We start from the raw sequence: 8,810 nt of genomic DNA, 5'->3' as shown, positions 1-8,810 counted from the left end.
CCCCCTCCTGCCTCCTCCTGCTCCCTCCTGCCCCTCCTGCCCCTCCTGCTCCCCCTCCTGCCCCTCCTGCTCCCTCCTGCTCCCTCCTGCCCTCCTGCTCCCTCCTGCCCTCCTGCCCCTCCTGCCCTCCTCCTCCTGCCCCTCCTGCCCCTCCTGCCCCCTCCTGCTCCCTCCTGCCCCCTCCTGCTCCTCACCTCCTGCTCCTCCTGCTCCTCCTGCCCTCCTGCCCCTCCTGCCCCCTCCTGCCCCCCTCCCTCCTGCCCCTCCTGCCCCTCCTGCCCTCCTGCCCCTCCTGCCCCTCCTGCCCCCCCTCCTCCTCCTGCCCCTCGTGCCTCTTCTGCCCCTCATGCCTCCTGTGGCTCCTGCCCCTGGTCTTTCTGCCCTCAACCTCCTGCCTCTACCCCTCCTGTCTCTCCTGCCCCTGTCCCTCCCCCTCCTGCCCCTGGTCCTAGTCTTCCTGCCCCCCTCCTGCCCCTCCTGCCCCCTCCTGCCCCCTCCTGCCCCCTCCTGCCCCCCTGCTCCCTCCTGCCCCCTCCTGCTCCCTCCTGCCCCTCCTGCTCCTCCTTGTGAGTTGTAGAAGTTGATCTCCTGCTGTGGCCTGGAGCAGTTTGACTCTCGTCGGTTCTTCTGCTCTCGGCTTCAGTTTCTGCTCTTTTCTCTGGACTGAAACGTGTGGAGGAAGTGAAGGTCACAGAGACACTTCAGCTTCTGTCCTCAGAAAACAAAAACAGAGACGACGGGAGTGAGAGATGAACAGAACAGAGATGAAGAGAGAGAGATGGAGGAGAGATGGAGGGAGAGAGATGAGAGGGAGATGAGAGGAGAGATGGAGGAGAGATGGAGGAGAGATGAGAGGGAGGAGGAGGGAGATGAGGGAGAGAGGGAGGAGAGATGAGGGAGAGAGGGGAGGAGAGATGGAGGAGAGATGAGAGATGGAGGAGAGAAGGAGGAGAGATGGAGAGGGAGAGAAGGAGGAGAGATGGAGGAGAGGAGGAGAGAAGGAGGAGAGATGGAGGAGGAGGGAGAGATGGAGAAGGAGGAGGGAGGAGGAGGAGGAGAGATGGAGGAGAGAAGGAGGAGAGAAGGAGGAGATGGAGGAGTGAAGGAGGAGAGATGGAGGAGAGAAGGAGGAGAGATGGAGAGAGATGGAGAGAGAGAGGGAGGAGAGGAGGAGGAGAGAGGGAGGAGGAGAGGGAGGAGAGAGGAGAGGAGAGGAGGAGAGATGGAGGAGATGGAGGAGAGAGGGAGGAGAGATGGAGGAGAGATGGAGGAGAGAGGGAGGAGAGATGGAGGAGAGAGGGAGTCTATCCATCTGCTGTCAGCCTCTGTGACGTGATGGAGGAGACGAGAGAGACGGACGACAGAGAGGAGCAGGTGTGGGGTGTGGGGCCCGGGGGCGTCCGGGGGCGTCCGGGGGCGTCCGGGGGCGTCCGGGGGCCCGGGGGCGTGCAGGGGCCCCTTTGGCCCCGACACCAGACGAGTTTATTTTTATTTTCCGATTCTTCAAACTCAGTGTTAGTTTAAAACGGCACAAGTGACACGACGGAGACGGATTTTCCCGTTTACGTGACTTCAGTGACTGAACCAGGACTGAACCAGGACTGAACCAGGTCCGGGACCGGGACCAGAGCAGAACTGAGACCAGAGCGGGACCAGCGTGGGACTGAGACCGAGACCAGGCCAGGACTGAGATCAGAACTGAGATCAGGACCAGACCGAGACTGAAACAGAGACCAGACCGGGACCAGGCCGGGACCAGACTGGTTTAAGTCCTTGGTTTAGACCTGGTTTAGTCCTGGGTTTAGTCCTGGGTTTAGTCCTGGGTTTAGTCCTTGGTTTAGTCCTGGTTTAGTCCTGGTTTAGTCCTGGTTTAGTCCTGGTTTAGTCCTGGTTTAGTCCTGGTTTAGACCTGGTTTTAGACCTGGTTTAGTGTCCGGCGATGAGTGGATTTGCCGAGAAAAAAAAAAAGAAAAAAGGATTTAGCCTCAAATGTGAAAATCCATTTATTTCAACAAAGTAACTGTAATCCAATTACCACTCACTGAAACAGTAACTGTAACTGAATACAGTTACTCATCATTTGTACTCTGATTACTCCGGTACATGTAATCTGTTACTCCACAACACTGTCCACCGCTGCAGTCTCCCGATTACTGCCCAGTAACTGACAGTTTACGAGTTATTTAAAAAACTAAACCAAAATGACGACAGTAAAAGACTTGGAGCCGGAAGTGCGTCTCTGCTCACTTCCTGTTAGGAGCAGGAAGTCTGGAGGGTTAAGTTTGTCCACGACACTGAGGAGGAAAGAAAAGAGAAAAGAAAAGACAAGAGAAAAGAAAAGAGAAAAGAAAAGAGAGAAAAGAGAAAGAAGAGAAAGAAGAGAAAGAAGAGAAGAGAAAGACACCGCTGAACACCAGAGCCAGAGTCAGAGCCAGAGACTCAGAGCCAGAGTCAGACTCAGAGCCAGAGCCAGACTCAGAGCCAGACTCAGAGCCAGACTCAGAGCCAGACTCAGAGCCAGACTCAGAGCCAGACTCAGAGCCAGACTCAGAGCCAGAGACTCAGAGCTCAGAGACTCAGAGAGACCAGAGCCAGAGTCAGAGCCAGACTCAGAGCCAGACTCAGAGCCAGAGCCAGACTCAGAGCCAGAGCCAGACTCAGAGCCAGAGTCAGAGCCAGAGTCAGAGCCAGAGTCAGAGTCAGAGCCAGTCAGACTCAGAGTCAGACTCAGAGTCAGAGTCAGAGTCAGAGTCAGAGTCAGAGTCAGAGTCAGAGTCAGAGACAGAGTCAGAGTCAGAGACAGAGTCAGAGTCAGAGACAGAGTCAGAGTCAGAGACAGAGTCAGCAGAGTCAGAGACAGAGTCAGAGTCAGAGTCAGAGACAGAGTCAGAGACAGACAGAGTCAGAGTCAGAGTCAGAGTCAGAGTCAGAGACAGAGTCAGAGTCAGAGTCAGAGACAGAGTCAGAGTCAGAGACAGAGTCAGAGTCAGAGACAGAGTCAGAGCCAGAGACAGAGTCAGAGTCAGAGCCAGAGTCAGAGTCAGAGTCAGAGCCAGACTCAGAGTCAGACTCAGAGTCAGAGTCAGAGCCAGAGCCAGAGTCAGAGCCAGACTCAGAGCCAGACTCAGAGCCAGACTCAGAGTCAGAGTCAGAGTCAGAGTCAGAGTCAGAGCCAGACTCAGAGCCAGAGTCAGACTCAGACTCAGAGTCAGAGTCAGAGTCAGAGCCAGACTCAGAGTCCCAGAGTCAGAGTGCTTCCTGTTGGCCCGTCTGCTCTGTGTGATTTATCCTCACATAATGAAGACTGTGGTGATGTGTTCAGGGGCCTGGGCAGAGTCGTAAATCACACACATGTATTTTATTTGAGGGGCTCGTGTTTGAACATGTGGCGTCTGTTGGTGGAGGAGGTCAAAAGTTTTTCACAAAACTTCCAACTCGACCCAGTCCAGCTTCATCTGTAACACGTTTTATAAATGTCACAGTTTCACGCAGAAAAATCTGCAGAACAAAAAGAACGAACTCGATCCTGCGGCTTTTAACACCGCGTGAGTCGTTTGCTCCTGTCGTTTCTTTCTTCTTTTTCTGCTTTTATGTGTTGAGTTTAGTGTCGTCAGTCGATTCAAATGTTTAATCACGATTAATCTCATGAATGTCAAAGTGAACTCACGATTCATCGCAAATTAATCACACGTTTTTGTCGTCGCTTGAATCCAGTGGAGTAACAGATTACATGTACTGGAGTAATGTAATCAGAGTACAAATGATGAGTAACTGTATTCAGTTACAGTTACTGCTTCAGTGAGTGGTAATTGGATTACAGTTACTTTGTTGAAATAAATGGATTACACAGAGGAATTTTACTGTTTTCACATTTTGGGATAAACCAGGACTAAACCAGGACTAAACCAGGACTAAACCAGGACTAAACCAGGACTAAACCAGGACCAAACCAAGACTAAACCAGGTCTAAAACCAGGTCTAAAACCAGGTCTAAACCAGGTCTAAACTAGGACCAAAACAAGACTAAACCAGGACTAAAACAGGATTTAAAAGGACTAAATCCTGCTGCGTGGACCATGTCTCTTCTTCTATCAATAATATTTTTAAAATCTTTAACTAAAATCTGGGCTTTTTATTTTCTTTTATCAGAGAAAACTTCTTATGTGAAGATTTCATCTTTGTTTCTCTACAACAAATCAAGTAATCCAAAGTAATCAGATTACATTACTCACTTTAATTTAATGGATTCCGTTTCAAACTACATTTTGGTGTGTGTAATCTGTAATCTGTAGGGGATTACATTTTAAAAGTAAACTTCACTACACTGCTTGAATCATCATTTTACTCATCTTATCATAGAAAAGTGGATAGGCTTTGTGCAAATGCTTTTTTTTTTTTTTTTTATATTTGCCTGACGAAGCCCTCGTGCCGATACGTTGCACAGTTTGTCCTAATAAATCTACAATTTGGAAGTAAGACGGTGTGCGGGATATTGTTTTTTGTTTTTTTTTAAAGGTTGTATAGAGGATTTTTTTAAGGGAAGAGAAATACAGCGACCGTCCTCGTGCGCGTTCAGAATCACTGTTGAAGTTTCTGTCTAGAGGTAATTTATCGACCGACGCGTCAGTTTTTAGACCCTTCGTCTGCTTCGGTCGCACCATCGGTGGAATGAATCTCCAAGAATCACCTCAGTTTATCTTCGCTCCTTTTCTCCTTCTCTTCTTCTTTCAGCGACCTCAAAAACCGACTTTCTTTTGCGGTGAACTGGTCGTGGATTCTCGTCCGCCATCGCGACAAACTTTGTGCGAAATGCGAGGAAACTACAGTTTGAAAAAGCCTCTAAGAACCGCTGCATAAACCACATAATCCCCGCGCGCCGACGACTCAGTTACACTAGGGAGTTTGATTGACAACCTAACAGCCAATAGAAAATGAGGGAGCCTCGTTTTCTATTGGCTGATGTTTATCTGGCCTCAACACGTCCACAGTTGATAGATTTTCATTTTTTTTTTTTTTTTGGTCATTATAATTACAAAGCTGCTGCGTCTCTGTAATGGTGTTTTAAACTTTCATTGAAACAAAAAAAAAAATCCTCCATAAAACCTTTAAATCGCAAACCAGTTTCTTCGTAAGTTGTGTCCTCAGCTGTAACGTCAGAAAAACGACAGGATCTGGATGAAAACAGGAAGGAAAACAAGTCGTATGAAACGGAGAAGCCCTGTGTGTGCACTGATGTTACTCACGTGAGGAAAACGCAAAATAAACTCCGCTCCAAGACTCACGGCGAGTCCGCGCTGACCTTCGATAAGAACTGGGACAGAGACAGAACTTTTACAGACTCTCTTCCTTTTGTTCTCCGTACTCTGAACTTTTTTTAAATCTCCATAAAATCACAGAGGATCAGGACGCAGCAGGACTCACTTCTGTCTCATTGTTTCTGCCGCTGGACTTATTTTCTCCCATCCTGATTCATGAGCTGGTTTCACTTGGTGGAAACCGTGTGACCTGCAGCATTAGGATTCGTTCACTCGACAGGAGGCGGGTCTTTTTTTATTGAACCAATCGCTGCTGTTTGGTCGTGACGTTTGTAAAGCTCCAAATCCTGTAGGAAGAAGAACAATAACGTCTTTCCCCGAGATCAAATTCACTAAATATTCTCTTTGTTCTGACTTTAAATCCTCGATCTGGGGAATCGTCGCCAACACAGAACGTCTGTCTCGTCTCTGATTGGCTGGTGCCCGAACTCACACTTCCGGGGTTTTGGTAAATCGTCAAGTGTTTTCTGATTCCTGATCAAGTCGCTGGAGAGAAATGAAACTGAGCGGAGACACTAGGTGGCGCCAGACTGGATCATTTTCTCGGTTAAAGCGTTTGCTCTGCTCCACGTGTGCATGTGTGCATGTGTGCATGTGTGCATGTGTTGTGTGATGACGTCGTCGCTCTTGCACAGCGGCATTGGGACAAACACTGACGCAAACACAGATGCAATAAGAAAAAAAACATTTCCACAAAGCAAATCCACTTTTCTATGTTGCTAAGATTATTAAAATGATGATTCAGGGGACAAAAATGCATCATTAATTTTCAATGAATCGTGAGTTAACTTGAACATTCATGAGATTAATTGTGATTACTGTCCATTGATCAAAATATTTAAACTCAATACATAAGAGTAGTACTAAAATAAAAAAATATATATATATAAAACAATAAATAAAAGACACAGAAGCAAACTACTCACACGAGTGCTCCAGAGTTTAGGGTCAGACACAGAAAATCCCATCAATACAATTAATTACAAATACAAAAACAATTTAAGTCTGAATAAAAATGAATTCCGCCTTAAAAAGTCCATGTAAACACTTAATTCTAACACTAAAAATGATTCAGAATTAAACATGGTTCCAGGTGAAGTTACAGGTCAGATCTGTGGAGATCTGCGTTTACAAGCAACTTTCAGATTCCAGAGCAGAGTTTTACTACAACAACAACAACAACAACTATGCTAATTAGGGATGGGCATGATTAGTCCATTAATCGATAATTGATCATTAAGAATTTCATCGATTCCGTTCATTTTAAATCAACAAACTGAATGTATGTTGCTGTGTGTCGTGGCCAAACAGGTGTGTACATGTGTCTCTGCATCAGAAGGAGCGAGACACAAACAGTGGGTCAGTCTGTAACGAACCGAAGCACAAATGTGGATTTAACCAGGATTTGTAGAAGAAATTCCACACTTTCCGTTGCGTTGGGACAAGTGTGAGTCCATGTGCACAGTGGATAAAGCAGCACATATGTTTCTGTGTCCAGTGGGAAAAAGTTTTTCCAGGTGAGAGTCGCTCAATGTGGATGACGAGGCCCCGCCCCCCTCCCCCCGTACGCTGTCCTGGTTTTGACAAACACAAATCTGGTCACACTGACCTGTATTCACCTGAGTCATGTCTTTTAATCCAACACAAGTTGAACCACATCAGCGACACAAGAGCTGGAGTTTTATCTTCACTTAGTTTATGTAAATTAGTGATGTGGTTTTAAGTTTTGTTTCTGTGAGATTTGAACAAAACTGAATTAAACACATTATAATGTCAAACAGCTGATGTGGATCTAGAGTCGTTATGTTTATATGTCGTAAAGTTGAATTTATTTATGCAGATTAGTGCAGATAGTAATAATAATGATGATCATTTTAATAGAAAAACGTTAATGATTAATCAATAATTGATCGTTAATTCTTCCGATGATCGATTAAGAAAATTTCATCGAATGCCCGTCCCTAATGCTAACAGTGCACTTCCTCATAATTGGACTAAAACACTTTATAATTCTATGTAAACAGCAAACATCAGACTTATTCTGACCTCAAGAGCCGCTTCTGCACTTGAAGTTTTACTCAAATGGAGAAAAAAAAAAAGTACAGGCCCTTTAAAAAAAACCTCACTGTTTGGTCCATAGTTTTTATATTTTTTTGTTAACTCTGGTTGTAAATTTAGTTTTTCTGATTCTGAACAAACCCAGCTTCCTCCTCGACTCCCCCCGTCTCCCTCATCATTTCTATTTCTCAAATATTTCCACATTTTTTGGGTTTGCGCCGCGGCCGCCGGAGCGTCTGGGGTTCTTCTTCTTCTTGTTGTTGTTGTTGTTGTTGAACATGTTCACAGACGGAGCTCTTCCTGCTGAGACGGATCTGAGGCCTGGAGGAGGTGGAGGAGGTGGTGGAGGTGGTGGAGAACATCAGCTGGCACCTCGCTGAGAGAGAAGCCACACCCCCAGAGGAGCAGAGGGACGCTGGGACGTGGAGTCTCAGAGGACAAACGCTGAGGAGCCGGAGAGGAATGTGACACTTTGGACCACTGCCTGTCCTGAGGAAACCCCGTCTAGATGCTACCAAGAGTCTGACAAACACAGTACGTGCAGTGGAGCAGAGCAGTTACCTGGTTCTTGCCAAATTCTCCCATAAATCTTCTTCCACAGATACGAGCTCCTAACGGTCTGTTTCCACGAGAACATTTGTGAGCAAAAAGGATTAAATATTTGATGGGAAGTGTCTTTCGTTTAGATGGTGACGGTGTTTTTGGGGCTTAAAAACACAAAAATCTGAAACCACCTTAAAAGGCTTCTCTTTTTCTGTCTACACTGCCCAAGATGCAAAACTCTGGTCAGATGTGCTCAGGTCATGTACGAGTTTACGTCACAAACAAACAGGACACAGAAACAAACATGTGGATCATTTCGATGCATCGGAGCTTCAAACAAACGAAACTCACAGGAGGAAAAACAACAAATGTGTTGAATCTACAGAGACACTGTCAGTGACCAGAGAAGAATCTAGAATCACCTCTGTCAGACTCTGGACGCACCAGGTCGTCTCAGTCGAGTCAGACGGATCTGGACCAGACCTGGAGAACCAGTGGATGGTGGGACGACTTTGTGGAAGGAGGAGCTGATGAAAATACAATCTCGGTCTATTTCAAACCTACAAACACTTTAAGACAGAAGACTGGTCCAACCCAAAGGACAAAACACAGAGACACAAACAAAACAATGTGACAGACTCCATTCAGTGAAGTGACACTGGAGAAACTAAACAGACACTTCACAAGAACCAACACAGACGAGAGAACAACACAGGACCACAGTCTGATGTTCATCTCCACTTAAAAGCCACAGTCCACTTGTTTGAGGACAGAGAGGAACAGATTTTATCTAGAGAAAAGAACTGGTTTGAGAGGAGAGTGAACGAAGCCCCAAACTCACTGCAGCAAATTTAGTTTGGAAGCTCTGCAGGAAGGAGCCCAGTGACCAAACCC

Source organism: Boleophthalmus pectinirostris, unplaced genomic scaffold, assembly GCF_026225935.1.
Source record: "Boleophthalmus pectinirostris isolate CB_2022bp ecotype Guang Dong unplaced genomic scaffold, ASM2622593v1 HiC_scaffold_1, whole genome shotgun sequence".
NCBI lineage: Eukaryota > Metazoa > Chordata > Actinopteri > Gobiiformes > Gobiidae > Boleophthalmus > Boleophthalmus pectinirostris.
The sequence above is the reverse complement of the archived record's forward strand: the minus strand, read 5'-3'. Positions refer to the sequence as shown.